This window comes from Hirundo rustica, chromosome 3 (assembly GCF_015227805.2).
Source record: "Hirundo rustica isolate bHirRus1 chromosome 3, bHirRus1.pri.v3, whole genome shotgun sequence".
NCBI classification, from domain to species: domain Eukaryota; kingdom Metazoa; phylum Chordata; class Aves; order Passeriformes; family Hirundinidae; genus Hirundo; species Hirundo rustica.
Window position 1 is genome coordinate 86,848,275 of NC_053452.1, and position 16,751 is coordinate 86,865,025.

Here is a 16,751-nt window from a genome sequence, read left to right on the forward strand (position 1 = left end):
TCGCCAGGGCTAAGTGCAGAGGACAATCACTGCCCTGGCCCTGCTGGCCACACTACTGCAATGATTTCCTTGTGGTTTGGCTTCCAGTTTCCTACCATTTTAACAAAACAAATTGAGGTAAGCATTATAACACATAAATTTAGGTTAATAGTTTAATTCTTTGATCTTCAGCACAAAAAAACCCCAAACCTAAAAACTGGAAATATAAAATGTTGTTTTTCACTTCTCATAACATCTGCCCACCGCCTTTATTCAATACCTACATGAGAAAAGCCATATATTTTTATTTTTATCTTCTTTGTTAATGATTTTCTGACACTACAAGACCTTCTCTTCAACTGACCCCTCTAAGACCCTGTCTATAACTTTTCTGCTACACAAAACATGCATTAATTTTACAGTCAAATCCATATTGTTCTAGTACTAAGTGCAATTTAGCTCTGGTTGAATGATACAAGTGCAAAGTAGAAGGAGGACAATTTAGCAGACTGCCACTGCAAGCAATGACCTAATGAGGTCATAAAAAGTATTTCAGAATGTTCATTAAAGCTTTTCAAAAACATATTGTAGCAAACAAACACCTACATGTCAATTTGGCCTAAGGCTTTAAGCTCTCTTGATGCTCACTTATCTTCATACTGACCAGGTGAGAAAGAGACACACTTTTCCCTGCAACCTCAGGTGGCACCTCCTGCAGTTGTACACCTCCAAATCTAGGAGCACTAAGCTGAAACATATCTAAACTTCTAAGATCATTCAGCTACTACCCAAACCAGTCAAGCAAAAGATTTTAATGCTCTGTCCTTAACGTTCCACACTTTTTTCTAGCACTGAAGCCTGGAGCAAAACAGATCTGACCTAAAAGAAAACAAACAAAAAAAAACAACAAAAAACCACACACCCAAGCAAATAAACAAAATAACAACAAAAACCAAACAAAACCCCCACAAACAAATAAAACCAACCAACCCACAGTCCCCACTCCCGAGAAAAAAACCAAAACAAAACAGTAAAATTTAATCACTCCCAACTGTTTTTAGCTATTCAGAAGAGAAGGAACTAAACACAGTATGCAGAGTACTGTGTGTGCTTTTCTATTGACAAATGCTCAGGCAAATAAGTCTTTGAAGAAACAAGTGTCAAGTAAAGATAACACTGATCAGGACTGGTGGACAGCTGCGATGGTAGCTTGAACCAACTGAGCAGATCTTAGCATGCACACTATAAGACTGGATGTCAGTAAGCACCCTGAGAAAACAGCACCTTATATATCAGTAGCAAAGCATTTAAATCATATCCTTTTGCTACCACTGCAGACTTGCTTGCACCCACCCCACAAACATCTCTGCAATTGTGCCAGCCGTTGTGGGAGTCAAAAAGCTCCACAACATCAAACGAAACCTTTACAGCTATTTTGGAGATTACTTTGTAAGTGGTTATTGGCGGGGGGGGAGGGTTGGTTAGTTTTTTTTCATTTTTAATTTAAACAGCAATATTTCACTGATTTAAATACAGCATGGTGCCACAAACAGCTGCACTGATCTATCTCAGAGAATGCCCATATTAACATCTAACCCTGAAAAGCTAAGTGAGGGCATATCCAGAATACTAGCCAACTTTATCCGTGAAACTACACAAAGTCTTCCACACTAGAAACAGCTTCAGAAGTTTCTGCCTCAGGTGCTCAGTCACATCTTCACAGCATCAATACATCGCCCCCTCAACGCTGCCAACACAGTGCTCGTGGGACAGCATTTTAAAATGAATTAGTTACCATTTTAGAATAATCTATTTTTGCAGGGCTTGATCAGATCACTTCCTTATCCGGTTTCAAAGCACAGCTCCACAAATAGCGGTGCCATCGAGCACAGGGAAGGGAAGCACACAGCAGCACAACACAGCAGTTCCCTGGCCAGTTGTCCCCTCAGCCTCCATAAGTCACAGCCTTGGCACAGCAAAGCAAAGAGGTCTCAGTAGCAGGGTGAAAGAAACTCCCCCTTCTCATAGCCATTCCTGAAGCAGTATTTTCACCCTCCATTCTTTTCTTTGATTCACCTCAAAAGCTGGACAGTAACACCCTACCCCTGCCTCACTTCTTCCATGGAAGGACACAACCGCAGAGCCCAAGCAGCAGCTCAGTCTAACCTTCCCCTCCACAAGTTCTGCTCTCTACTCACAGGCCTGGTTTCCCAGGGTGGCAATGTCTCACCTGGGAACCCTCCTTGGCACCCCAGACCGCTTCCTTCCAGAAGGAGGCATGGAAGGATGGAAAGCCAAGCAGCTTCCAGCAGCTTTGTCCCAACAGGCCCAGAAATACTCTCTGCCTGCAGAGTAACCGACTGACACATCTGGTATCAGGAGACAGGCACAATTTTTGCTGAAGAAGGGCTCTTCTGCTCCCCGTCATGGAGGAAGAATGCGACAGGGCTGCCCTAGTCAGCCAGCCTGCTCCACCTGAGCTCCACAAGCTGCAACCCTCCCTTAGAGTCCTGGCATTGCTCTTCCCCCACTAGAGTGCCAGAATATCTTACTAAAGAATCTCTATTAAGCATACAAGTGTAGCAGCTTTAACAAATTCAGTTTAGAGATTTGCTTTTGTTTTTGTGGCAGCTTGAAGGCTTCATGCTCCTCTTACCTTGCTCCTCACATGGTATTTCACTTAACAGAACAATGCTGACGTGTGAGAAGCTGCTAAAAACACTGACTAAAATGGCAAGACTCTGTTTCCAAAATAACACATTGGAAACAAAACAAATCTAATGATCACCTTTAGTAACTTCAATGGGTAGACTTGAAGGGTTACATCAAAACAAATCAGAAAACTGTTTTCTGAATTAGCTTGAACCATCACCAATGCTACTTAATTTTTGACAGTGTTTTGTACAGAACAGTTTTTGTTCACTCCTCTTCTCCTACCATTTTCTTGTCATGTTTAGTTAGAAATTCTTGTACTAGCGTTTTGTAATCATTAAATCCCTTACATGCTGCTTTCAAATTTGCTACAACTAGAACAAGTAAAACCACCCCTTAAATAGCATAAACATTCAGGGGAAAAAAGGCCCAACAACTAGGAACCAAAGTCATCAGAGGCTTTCCCTGCCCTGCTGATAGCATGGCTGGTTGGTTTCCAAAATGATTGTTTTTCCTTCCTCTCCTACCTGAGAAGCAAACTATACTGACTGGCCATGAAAATTCATCGTCCTAGCTAAACTCCATCATCTTTTACACATTTATAACAAAAGGCAGGGAACACATCTGTTAGAGCTTCTAGTCACAAACTCAAATTCAGCTCAAACATTAATAGCATTAGTTGGCATTCAAACCAATTTCAGAGATGTACAATGCACCTTCCACAGGTTGTCTCTTAAGAACATGCAAAATAAAATTAACAGCAGGTAAAACCCAATGGCTCAGAGCTTCTGCCACAGAAACAAGGGCCTTCATTAGGAGAAGTCCAGCATGACAGAATGGCCACAAACGTGGACATCTAGGTCCTGACTTCCACATTCAGATCTAATATTGACCTCACTCCTTACAAGGTTTTTTTCTCTAAGCTGTTTTACATGTAAAGCAGTAAAACATGTTTGCTACTATCTATATTGTTTCAGTACTTCAAATATCCTCAATCTGGATTTTTTCACTGCAGTGAGGGACTGAAGCTGAGAGGTTCCTGAAAATACAAGCTCTTGAGTTATCTGATAGCTGGTGCAATCTCAGAATTTGGCCAGAAAATCTTTTAGAAACATATATATGCATTTATAGAAAGCTAGATAGGTCACATATAAATAGGCAAGCAATTATAATTAAGCTTTAAAGCACCACATATGCAACTATTACTACCCCCAAACTCAGGAGCATTAATTACACTATTTAGAATGATTTTTTTTTTTTTTTTTTTTTTTTAAACAAGGAAATATACAATCATTATGCAGAAAAATCATCAAGCAATAACAGAACTGACAGTCAGGGGAGAAAGTACAGCTTCTTCTACAGAAGGTCAAATACTACAATATTTTCCTTGTAAATTTCAAGAGAAAGAAGACACAAAATGTACTGCAAGCCATTCTAATATGAAAATTGAAAGGGAAACCTTGCTTATTAACTTCAGAAAAATCATCTAAAGCATAAAGAGAATTCAGTTTATTTTATAGCTACAAAGCACGATAGAGCATTATCTCTCAACATCCTTTATGTAACAGGTAATGAATGATCTTTGGCATCGTCAATAACAGGGATTAATTCATGAACTCACAGCACGTGAACAAGGTTGTGATTATAGTAAGCACACTTGCATCTGGAAAACAAGTAGTTTACTATTTCAAAATGTCGGAGGTCAAGTGTAAAGCTTCCTGCAAAATTAACTGTTGAATGTTATATAGTTCTTCTTAATTTGGGGGTATGGTGTGTACAAGTTTGTGACTTATTTTACAAAAAAGATTCACCAAACCATATACATATGTATAAATCTATAGTATTAGAGCTAACAAATTTTTCTTTAACTTTTCACTAGAAAGCTAAATATAGCAAAATCTTTATGTTTTCCTTTTTTTCTGATACAAGACTTGCAATTCAGATATGTGGACATTTTTTATTTATTTTTAGTAGGAAATATTGGTAAGTGAAACTTTGCATCTTGTTTCCAACAAAATTGCTTGCACAATACAAAGTTCAAAATTCTTCACAACAAAAATGTTCCCAATTTCAAAACCTCTACAGAAAATCCATTACAAAACAACAACAACAAAAAACAACCCCCCGCCAAAACCTGAAACCATCTAACAAAATATAGAATTGATGTCATTGCAATTTGCTTTAGCATTTTCAACTTTCGTTCCACTAGTAAGTTGAGCTCTGTTCCTTACTTCTCTCTCTGTTCTTTCCAAGAACAATGCTGTCACCAATTTCCTGCTTGAAGTAAACACAGTTTGCTCACCTGACTTCCTCATGACCTGAAACTATGGCAAACTTATTTCCTCCCTTTGAGATTTTTTTTTTTTGTATACTCCTTGTTGTATACTCTTGTCACCACAGAGGTTCCACGCATTGTTCTTCGAGGAAGATGGTTTGTACAACAGACTTCTACAAATATCAGCAACACCACATTACTAAATACCAACTGCTTTTGCTACAAATGAAAGCATAAATATTTAATTATGTTCATACTTCAACAGTAACATATTTTTCTACACACAATACTTAATGGCATGTATCCAACTAATTAATGTGTTGAAAAGGTGCTTAGCAAAATGCTAGAGAAGGCCAAAATCACCAGATGTGTAACAAACATAATATCACATGTCTTGCCAAGGAGAAAACACATAGTGCATTAATAGTAACAGTATGTAAGGATATACTTTACTGCTTTGCCTAGCTGTGACAGAAGAACATAGAACTGGTGTTTTTTGAGAAGCATAGTATGATTGTAACAAGCTCACAGGGACAAAAAATGTGACCTTTGAGTGGATTTAACAAATATCTCATTCCTATTTAGAAGCAGCAGGATTGTGACTTATGGAATCATAGAACAGAATCATCAAAGTTGGAAGAGTCTTTTAAAGATCATCAAGTCCAAATGTCAACCCAGCATATCACTGTAACCACTGAACTGTACCACCAGAATATAGAAACTTATAAAACTTTTGAAGATTGCAAGATAAACTTTTCATTAACAAAAAAGAAAAATCACATTTCCCATGCTTCTTTATTAGGAGGAATATTGAATGCAAGATTAAAGAATTAATAATTCAAGAAACTCTGAGTTATGCTCATAGTTAACCAAAAGAAATTCATGTGCTGGTACTTGACACAGTAATACTTATTTAGGCTACAGGTTCTCTGAGCAACAGCCTGTCAGAGGTAACTGACACAACAACAGGCTGTCAAAACAAATATCCATCAGGGACAATGGTTGGTAAACACACAGGTGCTACTCTTCTTTCCTGTCATGAAAACAAACACTAGTGAGACTGTATTTTTCCATACAGAAAAAAAGGAGAAGGGGAAAACACACACAATAAAACTGCAATTCTTCCACCTTGATTAACAAGGGAATGTATTCTGCCAAGAGTGTCCTATAGTCAGTAGAGATTGGGAGATGGAAAAGAACAAAAAGACTTCAAGACAGAAAACACGAAGTACAAGATGAAACAGTTACCAAGCAAGGATGAGAAACATTAGTCCTTATCACAATAGCAACTTCAAACACTGAAACAAGGTCAACAGTAACAAGAATTCACAACCCTTGATTGTTGATTCTCACACTGAGGTCCATCTTTGGCACTAATTTAACTTTCAAATTTGTTTGGGACAGCAACCAGGCCAAGAGACAGGCACAGGCATCAGTCCTCTCAGCATTACATTAATAAACATTTGGGTACCTGCCTCCTAGGCTGATGCAGGCAACCAGATTCTCTTCAAGGAAAAAACAGTACAAGAGTCAGAGCTCAAAAAGGGCTCCAATACCTTTACCTGCAGTAGTTCACAACCTTGCCATTTAGAGTAACCTGCCTCATTCCTCTGCCACGATTTGCTTTCCTATGCACCTCCCCAGCCAGACAGATGGCTGTGGCATCCATATCCCATTCTAATCACTTCCAACAGGAGAAGCTTGCACCAAACCGCCAGATTGTAACCTGATGAGAATGAGATACTTATAGAAACATCCTGTCAAAGAGTGTTTATCATATCTCAAAACCACAACCAAGTCCACTAGAACTTCTCAGTGTCTCTCTGAGCAGATAACTGACTAGCGAAGTCTACAAGGAACAACAGTGAGCAATGGATCTCGGTTTTCACATCTCTCGCTGATTGGGAACAGAATTCACTAATTTTATATTATTGAGAAAAAAGCACCAGAGACAGTCCTGGAACTGAGCTTTGAAACTCATGCGCTGCCAAGGGAAATGTTAAAACCACAATACTGCAGTGTCAGGCAACAGTGTCACATCCATCATTGGGGCTTCAGAAGAGATACAAGGCTTAGCTCTTCTGAAATCTGAACAGAGCCCAACGTGTTATTTTTGAGGTTTTACCTAACTCAAAACAAAAGTAAATTCTATTGCAATGGAATTAAATTGAATCAACAACTGTGTTGGTTTGTCTGGCACATTTTCAAAATCACAGTTTTGAAGACAGATTTCAGTTACTGTGTGCACTTTTGCTATTACTGATTAGTATTCACGCCAAACCTTATCCAGGCCAGTCACATTGACCATAATTTGAACTGAAGATAAGAAATCAGTTTTATTAATGAAGTGCTAAATTAAGTCTAAAACCAGTATTTTCACATATCAGTCAACTCCTACCAGTTGTGTAGGATTGTATTTTTCACAAGGGATATTTAAACTAGTCCAAAGAAGGAGCTCAAATTCATATTCTCTGACTTTTATCAATTACCAAAGGAGAGCTTAAGAATTGACTCACGCCATTTAAAGGGGGGAAAATGAGTGACAGGAAAAGGAAAACAAGTTGGTCCACCCAAGGAAAATGCAGAGTAAGATTTATAACTATGCTCTGACATACCAAATGCAGGTACTCAGACTGTGACTACTGGTACAGTCATACGGAAGAAACTGAACAAGATTACAACTCTGTGCTTCATTCATTTAAAGTACTTGCAAAGATACAGCCAGAGCCCAGATTCTTGTTCACTTCCTACAAAATAATTCAGTTCTAATGGGCAATGAACTGTTGAATGGAATAATAAAAACTATGCTGTACTACCTAATTTGTTCCTCCACAAATCCAGAATTCTTTCATTGTAAAAAAGGCCATAATGTTCCAGCAAAGCAGAGATTTATTGAACCAGGTTTGGGCTGTGCTATTTATCCCTTAGCAAGGGCCCAGGAATTTTATCTTCACAATCAAAATGCTAAGTTGGAGTTATTTAATGGATGAAAATGTAATACATTCCCTTCCAGAGTAATTCAGATTCTGCAGCATTTGCTATTTGCTATTGGTCAAGCAAACCAAAAATGGTGCATGTAGATTTTATCTCAGGTTTTGCCTATTTATAAGACATTAAGCAAGTTGAAAGAACCACTTAAAAACAAAGTAAGACCCAGTTAAAAAAAAAAAAAAGGCATTTATATCCACTCTACTGTATAAAATGTAAGATTTTAAACAGTAGCTCGTTTACTTTTCAGTCAGCAAAATCCTCTGCAACCAGGAGAAAGGGGAAGTGGGCTTAAACACATCAGCACAAATACCTCTTCGGTTATACTATCAACATGATCGTAAATCCCCCAATTACAATTTCTAAAAATCTGTTATGCTACTCCACCTCTCTTCCAAGCAGTATGTCTCCAACGCGTAATTATCAAATAAAGCTTTCAAACAGATTCTGCTCGAAATTTTGCTTAAAATAATACAGGAAGGAAACATTATTTCCACCAGAGCGCTTACTGATCATGCAAATCCTGCCGAGCGCGCCCCGAGGTTAAGTGAGCCCCGCCGAGATGCTGCGGACGTTACCGGGGGCGAGGAGCATCTGCCGAGGGCACAGCACCGCCGGCGCCCAGCGCCCTGCCCCGCTCTGCCGGCGTTCCGACGGGAACGGGCTGTTCCCGCTCGGACCGGGAGGGCGGGAGCCGCCGGTGCCGCCCTCCGCGCACCAGGAAATAGCTGGGAGTTATTCCTAACGCTCGGCCAGCAACTTTCCACACTGCACGCAGAAATCGACATTAAAAAAAAAAAAAAAAAAAAAAAAAAAAAAAAAAAAAAAAAAAAATTACCGCTTCCCCCGCCCCCGCCTCCCCCCTTGCCCCCTCAATATCGTTTCAAAACCTGTGAAGGTCCCGTATTGCTCAGGAAAGGAAGGAGGGGAAGGGCACCATCGCCTCCAGCAGTTCCTAGTACCACGGCCGGCCCTCGGACACTTCGCGGCGGGGACGAGCGAAACATTATTTCTGACCTATTTTCGGCGCCGCCTCGGAGCGATAAACAATCTACAGCGGCGGAGAAACGCTGCCTGGGCAGAAACTTCTACGGCCACGAGCCGCTCCCTGGAGCCACGAGCCGACCCCGACCGGGGGCTCGGGGAAAGCGTCCCCTGCCCCGCGGCCGAGGCGGCCCAGCCCCTGCCCCACCTCGCCGCCCACCCGCTCGGGCTGCGGAAAGGCTCCCCGAGTTTTCCTGCCGGGGTGCGGGTGCTCAGACCGACACAAGCAAGCCCCCCGCCCGCCATGCCCGCGGCCCCGGAGACAGGCCGGGCACGGAGGGGTGCCCACCTGCCCCAGCCCTCCGGGAGGGGACGGACACGGTCCCGCCGCTCTGCCCGACCGCCCCGCGCCCCATCGCCGCTCCCCGGCACCGACCTGGGATACAAAGGAGCGGCCGCCGCTGCTCGCCGATCGCCCGCGCTCCCCGCGGAGTCCAGGCCGCGGCAGCACCGGGATGGCGTAGCGCAGGCATCCGACGCCAGCGCCTGCTGCTCCCGCGACGGCCCGTGCCGCCGGCGCCCGCTCTGCGCTGGGCGGGGAGGGGAGCGGGGGGACGCTGGGAGCCGGCCGAGCGCCGCTTCCTGCTGCTGCCCGGCGCCGAGGGCCGGTGGGTGCCGGAGCCGCCGCCGGGAGGGCCGCGCCGGCGGCTAAGCAGAGGCCGACGGTAGCGGCCGCATCCTCGGCTCCCGCGCCGGGCTTTCCGCGCCGCCTCGCTCCGGCTCCGAGGAGTCTCCCGAGCGGCTCCCGCGGCGGCCGCTGCTGGCAGCGGGAGCCCCCGCCGTCCCCGCGATCCGCCCGGACCGCGCTCGTGCTCCCCCTGCCGCCCCGCCGGCTCGGGCCGCGGCTCGGGCCCCTCCCGCGGCTCCGCGGGGCCGTCTCGGGGCGATCGCGAAGGGCCGGGAGACCCCCGGGCCGGGAGGAACGCGACCCACCCGGGGCTTAGCCCTCGCTGCTTTCCAGGCGCGGCCCGCTCCCCAGAGAGCCCTCCGTGGTGCACGGTGTGAGGCGGGGCAGGCAGGCCTGCCTTCTGCCGCGGCCGCCAGCGCTGCCAACCCGGTGCCCGCTGTCCCGGCCTGGGCAGGGAACAGAGAGCAGCCCGCGGGGAAAAGCTCCCCGGGGTGCTGGGGGGCAGCGGCGCGACGGGCCGGGCTGTGGGGTACCTGCCAGGGGTGCAGGACTGGAGGTAATGGGCCATTATTGGAAAAAAGTTCTCGTTTCTCTAGTAAGACTTTATCAGTACGTGATGCCAAAACAGAAGTAAATCGGTTGTAAACGGCACTAATAAAACTGGTAGTCTTTGACATTGAGGAGGAGGAGGGATGCAGGGTATTACTGTCTCATTTACAAGTGCGACATGTAGCTCGAAAATTAGTTTGTTCGGAGAACTTTTGCAAACCAAATGATTGTCAGAAGAAAAATAATATTCATCTTCCCCTTCTATCTGCATGACTTTATCTGAAAAAAAAAAAAATCTTGGATGTGAAGAAAACTTGCATAAAAGTAGTTTTTCAGATTCCCAATGTGGGCTTCTTTCTCAATTCCAAAGTTAACCATTTAGCTGTTTTGCAGAGAGAGGAATTGGAAAGCAGACAATTTGCTTTTAATTAAAGGGGTCCTTCAGTCCAGTCAGGTGGCAGCAATGTTAAATTTTATGTTAGTGTTTTCATAGAATTCTTTCAGTAATTTTGTCACCAATTGATTTGACATCCAAACATGCAAACAGAAAATTGACTGTGAAGGCAGGGAGTCAAATTGATGCTGGGTTGGGATAAATGACAGAGAGATGAGAAGCTGATTGCCATGGAGTACCAAAAGAAGCTTTGTGAGACACCCTTGTGAGTTCTCAGCACCTTTTCTTTCTGTGAAATCTGACTGAGATTTTACTGCTGGCCGAAATTTGCTGCAGGTTGAACTCATGCCTATTTGGAAATTTAATTTTTGTGAAAGATATTTCAGTTCATGGGAGATTAATGATTTAAATGAAACTTGCATCTGTTTTATCAGGAGCATGTGAGTGTCTCAAGGCTTTATAAAAAGGCAGTTTTGAAATTATCAGTGGTTGCCATTTTTTGGTTTTGTCCTTGGTTGTTTTGGGATAGGCTTTAGTAACTGCTTTGTGGTCCCACAGAGGCAGTTCCAACAAGCAAAAAAACACCCCAAAACCAAAACAACAACAACAAAAAACCAAAACAAACCAAACCAACAAACAAACCACCAAAAAAACCAACAAAACAACCAACAACAAAAAAAAACTCTGAAGCAGTTGTGCATGACTGACAAAAAGTCTCACCAGGCCTAAACATGCCTCAGACCTGCCTCAGAAATACAGCAGCTTTGTACTAAAAAATGCTCAGCAGCAGATAGTGCAGATAGTGGATCTCAAAAGCAAGATTCTAATGCAGATGTTTTGGTTGCTGAATAGTCCAGAAGCTGGCCTGACAGTTTGGATGGGCTTTTATATATCTGCACAGATACATTTTTCTGTGGCTTGTAATTTTTTGTCGTCTCTCCTTAACCTTGGCTGGACTTCTGCTATCAGGAGAATGTATTTTGCAGGGTTCTTTCCCATTAGATGGAGGAAGCATTTCTTGGTCGCTGTATTGTCCACTGATATAAGCAGAAATCTGGCAGCTTGTTCCTATAAATGGCAGAGCTGCCATTAGAGAAATCTGATTTCCTCCCTCCCAAAAATCCACTTGGGAAGATACATTATCAATCAGCCCAGCTGCCAACCTTGGCCCTCTTGCATGAGGCAGTGAGTACTGGGGATGCGGTCTGCTGATGTCCCACCCATATCCCATGTGCTTTCTGGTGCCTCCCTGTTTGTCCACGTAAAGAAAGATGACCTGACAGCCCTTCTGAATGAAAACAACCTTGGGGAACAGCAGCTCCCTCAGTCCAAGGCTGCCTTTGTTTCTAGGAGATTTTTAAAATTTGCGTGCTGTACATAAGAACTGCCAAAAAAAGGGTATCCTGTCAAGCCTGGATGCACTGATAAGCATTGCTTATTAGAGATATCTATCATGAACTTATGGACTATTCTCACTAACAACTAACATAGGGAAGCCTGGAAATAATTGATTGCTTAGGTATGATGTAGGAGACTCTAGAAACTACTTCTGCAGTTTGAGTTTTGATGAAGCTGTCTTTTCTATGTGGAATGAAATTAAGTCCTTAGTTTATATGGCTGGGCAGAGCATTTTTACTCACCCAGGGTTTTGTTAAAAAATTGGTTATTGATTTACAGATGTGTCTGCCAGGTTCAATACAGCACTAATACTGGTCTGTATCCTCTACCTAGCATCAAACTCATGCAGACTCATAAACAAAAGCTGTGGAGTCACCAGCAGCTGAACTGAGAAGCAGGACTGGGGACCCAGATGCAAAGGCACATGAAATCAATTGCACAGTTTCCAGTTTCACAGCCAGCTTCTCCAGTGATAACCTGGGGCTCTTCCTGCACTGCTCCTTTGTGTAGTATAGACAAGCACACTGTGGAAATAATGTGGTAAAGGGATAGTGAAGCTGAGTGGAACCACCAGTCTGGGAATATTCTGTGAGGCTCAATCCTGATTCCTGGGGGGGGGGGAATACCCAACAAAAAAAAACCAAACCAAAAAAACCCAACTCAATAGAGACTGACAAAGAAACAGTGTGCACAAAGTGGTTGGTGTATCAGAAGGCCATTCAAGAAGAGCGTGGAGTAAATAAACACTTTTTCTGAGAAGCTTATGTAGGTGGACAAAGAGAAAGCTTGAATCTCAGAAAAATTGCCAGAGAAAAAAACACCGGTTATAGAGTAGGATGAGGAAGATTGCCAGATTTGGAGTGATCATTGTATCATAGGGATGGTTCGTGTATTACTGTGTCTATGATTTTACTTACTGGGTAAGTATGAGTGGAGGAATGATCCCTGTCAGAGAAGCAGCTGTTGATTGTGCGTGTTTGCTGTCAAAATAAGGAAAAATGCTGAATGGACGTTCAACTGATTGCTCAATAAAAACTCAGTTCTAGACAACTGCTAGATTTGGCTGTGTGCCCTAAATGAATATCCAGATATAGGATACATAGCACTAAACATGTTCATTTTTGGATAACAGATTTGTGTGAAACGTCCTCTGCAATGGCTTTAATCATAAGAAAACATAGAAACTAATTACATTTTGAGAACGTTTTGATAACTGTGTGTTGAAAACAGTGAATGAAAAGATGCTTCTGTGTACTGCGAGGGATTGCAAAGTTCTCATTAGAATATAATTACAAAATCATCATTAAGCTAGTATGTTACTAAAATAGAAAGCATTTCACTTACGATTTTTTTTTTGCTTTAAATAATTTAGTCAAAACAATCTAAAGTAGCTTTTGAACTGTATTACATAATAAATAAACACAATATTTATAGGATTCACAGAAAATTGGTTAAAAGCTACTTTTCCTCATATGAAAAATAATAATTTTTTGGTTGTTTAGGAATTGCAAAAAAAATGGGGGAAAATTAACAAATCGTGTACATAGAATAAATGAGAGATATAAAAATACAGCAGTAGAATTCAAAAGGTCAGCTTCCTCTTGTCGGTAGAGGCTCTCTAAAGGCTACTCAAGATATGGAACTCAGTGTGGGCACCTTCAGCTTGCATGGTATTTGTCTGATGCAAAAATAAGGAACTGGCTTTTTTTAACACACAGTGTGCTAACAGTGATATAGGGAAACCTTCATACTATTGCTGTGTCAGTGGTTTCAGACACAGCCACAGGAATTTTGGTTTTAAGTAAGGGGCCTTCAAAGTGGCTAGAGACAGGATTAAATTAGTGGACATGTTAGGTGATAGAACTATGCAAGTAAAGATGGGAACAGTATTAATGCAGAGGTCAATTATTGAGGAGTTGTAGTTGTAGCATGAGAGGAAATGATCCAAAGGCAGAAGTACATTCAGAAGGAAAAAGAGAAGCAGAGAACCCACTAGAAGAATTCAATGCAGGCTTGCAGAAAAAAACCCCAGGATTTTAAATACAGCATACTAATTACCCTTCTGAAAAAAAAAAGAAGAAACAATGATATGGAAGAAATATAGTCCACAGGATGTTGGAAAAAAGCACCAATAGTAATTTAGAAATGCTGAGAAAGATTCTGCAGAGAAAACGGCATTTGGTTTTGCTTTTCTTTACATAAGAAAGAGCTGCAAATGTCAAGGACACGGTATATGTGCTTTCATTTGATATTGGTGTTCATCAAATGAAAGGCAATGAGGGAAGATGTAAAAAAAATTCTGAGTCCCCTGTCTGGAATTTTTGAAAGTAATTTACTTGAAGATTTGTTTAAAAAATTTAATGCCAAGAGAAGCTACAGGAAATAAATTTGCATTAACTGTCATTGCTCTTTAGGAAGTTCCCATGTATCAAACCTAAATTTTTCAATGCAGTAATATTTAATAATCATGTCAACATCTAACAATTTCAACTCTCGCCCTTTTTGGAAAGGCAGCAATAGAAACTAATTACACTTTCCCCAGTGCCACAGCAGTACTTTTTGAGCAAATTCTCCTAGGCAGCAGTGAGAATGAAAGTGCTGTTTGCAGGGTATTGGGTGGACTCTTCTGTGGGGTCTCTGAAAATGGTTTTCTCCAGGTTGTTCCCTTGCCCTATCATGGGAGGGGTGGGGCCTTGTGTCTCTGGCTACAGCTGCACCCACACTGAGATTTTGCCCTCCTCTCAGTGATGCCCAGGGCCTGGTCCTGCTAACATCCAGTCATGTGTCAAATGATTTCTGCCTTGGGCCTTCTGCCCTGGTTGTTGGAAGGACATTCCACAGCCCTGCAGATCAGACCTTAATGCTGTGTTTTCTTATACTGAAATCACATTTTGCTTTATCCTAGGTTGTGCTTAACATTAACAGTTCTCTTATGCTCTGCATTCAGTACCATAAATCATAGAATCATAGAATCACCAAGGCTGAAAAAAAGCCTCTAAAATCATCGAGTCCAACTGTTAAGTCCCAGGACTGCCACATTCACTACTAAACCATGCCACATCTACACATCTTTCAAGTACTTCCAGGGATGGTGGTTCAATGATTTCTCTGGGCAGGCTGCTTCCCTGAATAGCCCCATATACTAATGTTTCCACCAGAAATCTCTCTTTATCATGTTGAGCTTCACAAGTTTAGGATTGCCAGCTCTTCCCATTAGGTAAGTGGTTTCTGAATTAATTCTAATATTCTGTAGAATTTATATTGTTAGGAAAATTAATCCACGAACACCAGAGGTTTATGTCCAAAAAGGAGACAGAGGAGTCCTTTTACTTTATTTGAATAAAGGGAGAGGCCATGGGGCATTTCCCCTGGGGTCTCTCAGTTTTTCAGAGGACGCAGCCTCCTTTTTATCCTAATTTCCCGGCCACATTTCCCTCTCTCTTTCCCCATTGGCTGAGGTACTTGAGAGGTACAGACTTCCTGAAATGCCTAAGACCTAAGATTCCCCTTTTTAATGTATAACCAACCCCCCGCTAATTTTTAATTTTTATGGGATTTATGGGTTTTCCCCATTGTTGCTTTCATCTTTCAATATTCAGTTTCATTTACAAACAAACTTATGGTTTGTTTGTAAAGGCAAGTATTTTCTTTTCCATTCACCAATCAGTAGAATCCTTCCCATTGTTTATCTTATCTCTCAGTGCTAGTTTTATCTACTAGCAGACTCAAGGCTTGTTTGTAAAGACAAATTTCATTCCTCTCAATATTTCCTCCTCAAGGAAAACACAGTACTTGAAGTATAAACTGGCAGGTGCCAGATGGAGCAAGACCGCTGCATGTACTGCAGTGGGTGAGTCTGAGGGTTCAAGCCAAATGCCCCACAACTTTTTAATTTGTGTTTTGGAAATATCAAATGAGATTTCCGCAATTTTATATCCAATACCAACTCCATGATATTTTGTCTTGAGTATTTTCTCTCTTGTGTTATTTGTCTGCATTTTTCTGAGATCAGGGGTAGTTTATTTTATCTAGTATGGTGCTATACTTTCTTTCTGCTGAATTTTTTTACACAATTTGGATATAATTTCTAAGATTAATTAATGTATTATTTGATTTTGATTCTGAAATATGAATACAAATTTTTGAGACTAAACCTAAAAACAACTGTTAAAATATTCAACTAGAAGCTTTCCCACCACTTTCTATGTTGCCATTTATCATTGTCTTTTTTGTACAATCTTTTTGATTATGCAGTATAAGATTAACCATTATTTTTTAAATGAGAGTATATCCTTCTGAGATCTGGGAAGCGCAGCAGTACAATAAATCCATATGGACTTATTGCATGTGACTGAGGGTTCAAATGAGTACTCAGCTCTCATAATAAGCTTAAAATGAGGAGAGTGAGAGACATAGAAGTGTGGTGTGACAAGACTGAAGGAAAGAAAAGAAAAACCTTTTTGGGATTCAACCCTGTTTTGCTCACTCCTTTGCTCTTTTGTGTTTGTCAAGGACGTAGACAATCATGTATGCCCTGAGGCCAGAGCTTAGAGAACATGAGTCCTGCACTGGTTTGTTACAGGACTGGCACAAGAGACCCCCACCACTGTGACTGCAATCACATTAAAAAAAAAAAAAAGAAAGAAGATTTTGTTGAGATTTGAAGGTCAGTTAAAGCATAAGTCTCATTTATTTACTCAATTTCCTGAAAATGCGCGCCTCTTACTGGAAAGCTTTGTGTACCTCTTTGGTGTCAGTCAACAATGAAATTTCTAAAGCACAGAAGTACAAAAATATGTAATATACATAATCTCAAACCTGTGATATTGTTGGTTTTGAATATG

At 41.8% G+C, this 16,751-nt stretch overlaps 1 protein-coding gene across 6 annotated transcripts in view; it reads right to left on the reverse strand.

The window, feature by feature from the left end:
• Positions 1-9,966, reverse strand: part of FAM135A (family with sequence similarity 135 member A) — a 79,452-nt gene extending 69,486 nt beyond the window's left edge. For 3 of the 6 annotated variants that reach the window (XR_009207623.1, XM_040058269.2, XM_040058266.2), the window contains exon 1: positions 9,315-9,428. The gene's annotated coding sequence lies outside the window, so the exon portion shown is untranslated. Of the gene's footprint in view, positions 1-8,403; positions 8,569-9,314; positions 9,429-9,871 lie in introns of those variants that run through there. The other 3 variants (XM_040058267.2, XM_040058265.2, XM_040058268.2) reach the window with 3 other exon arrangements.
• Between the last annotated feature and the right edge of the window lie 6,785 nt (positions 9,967-16,751).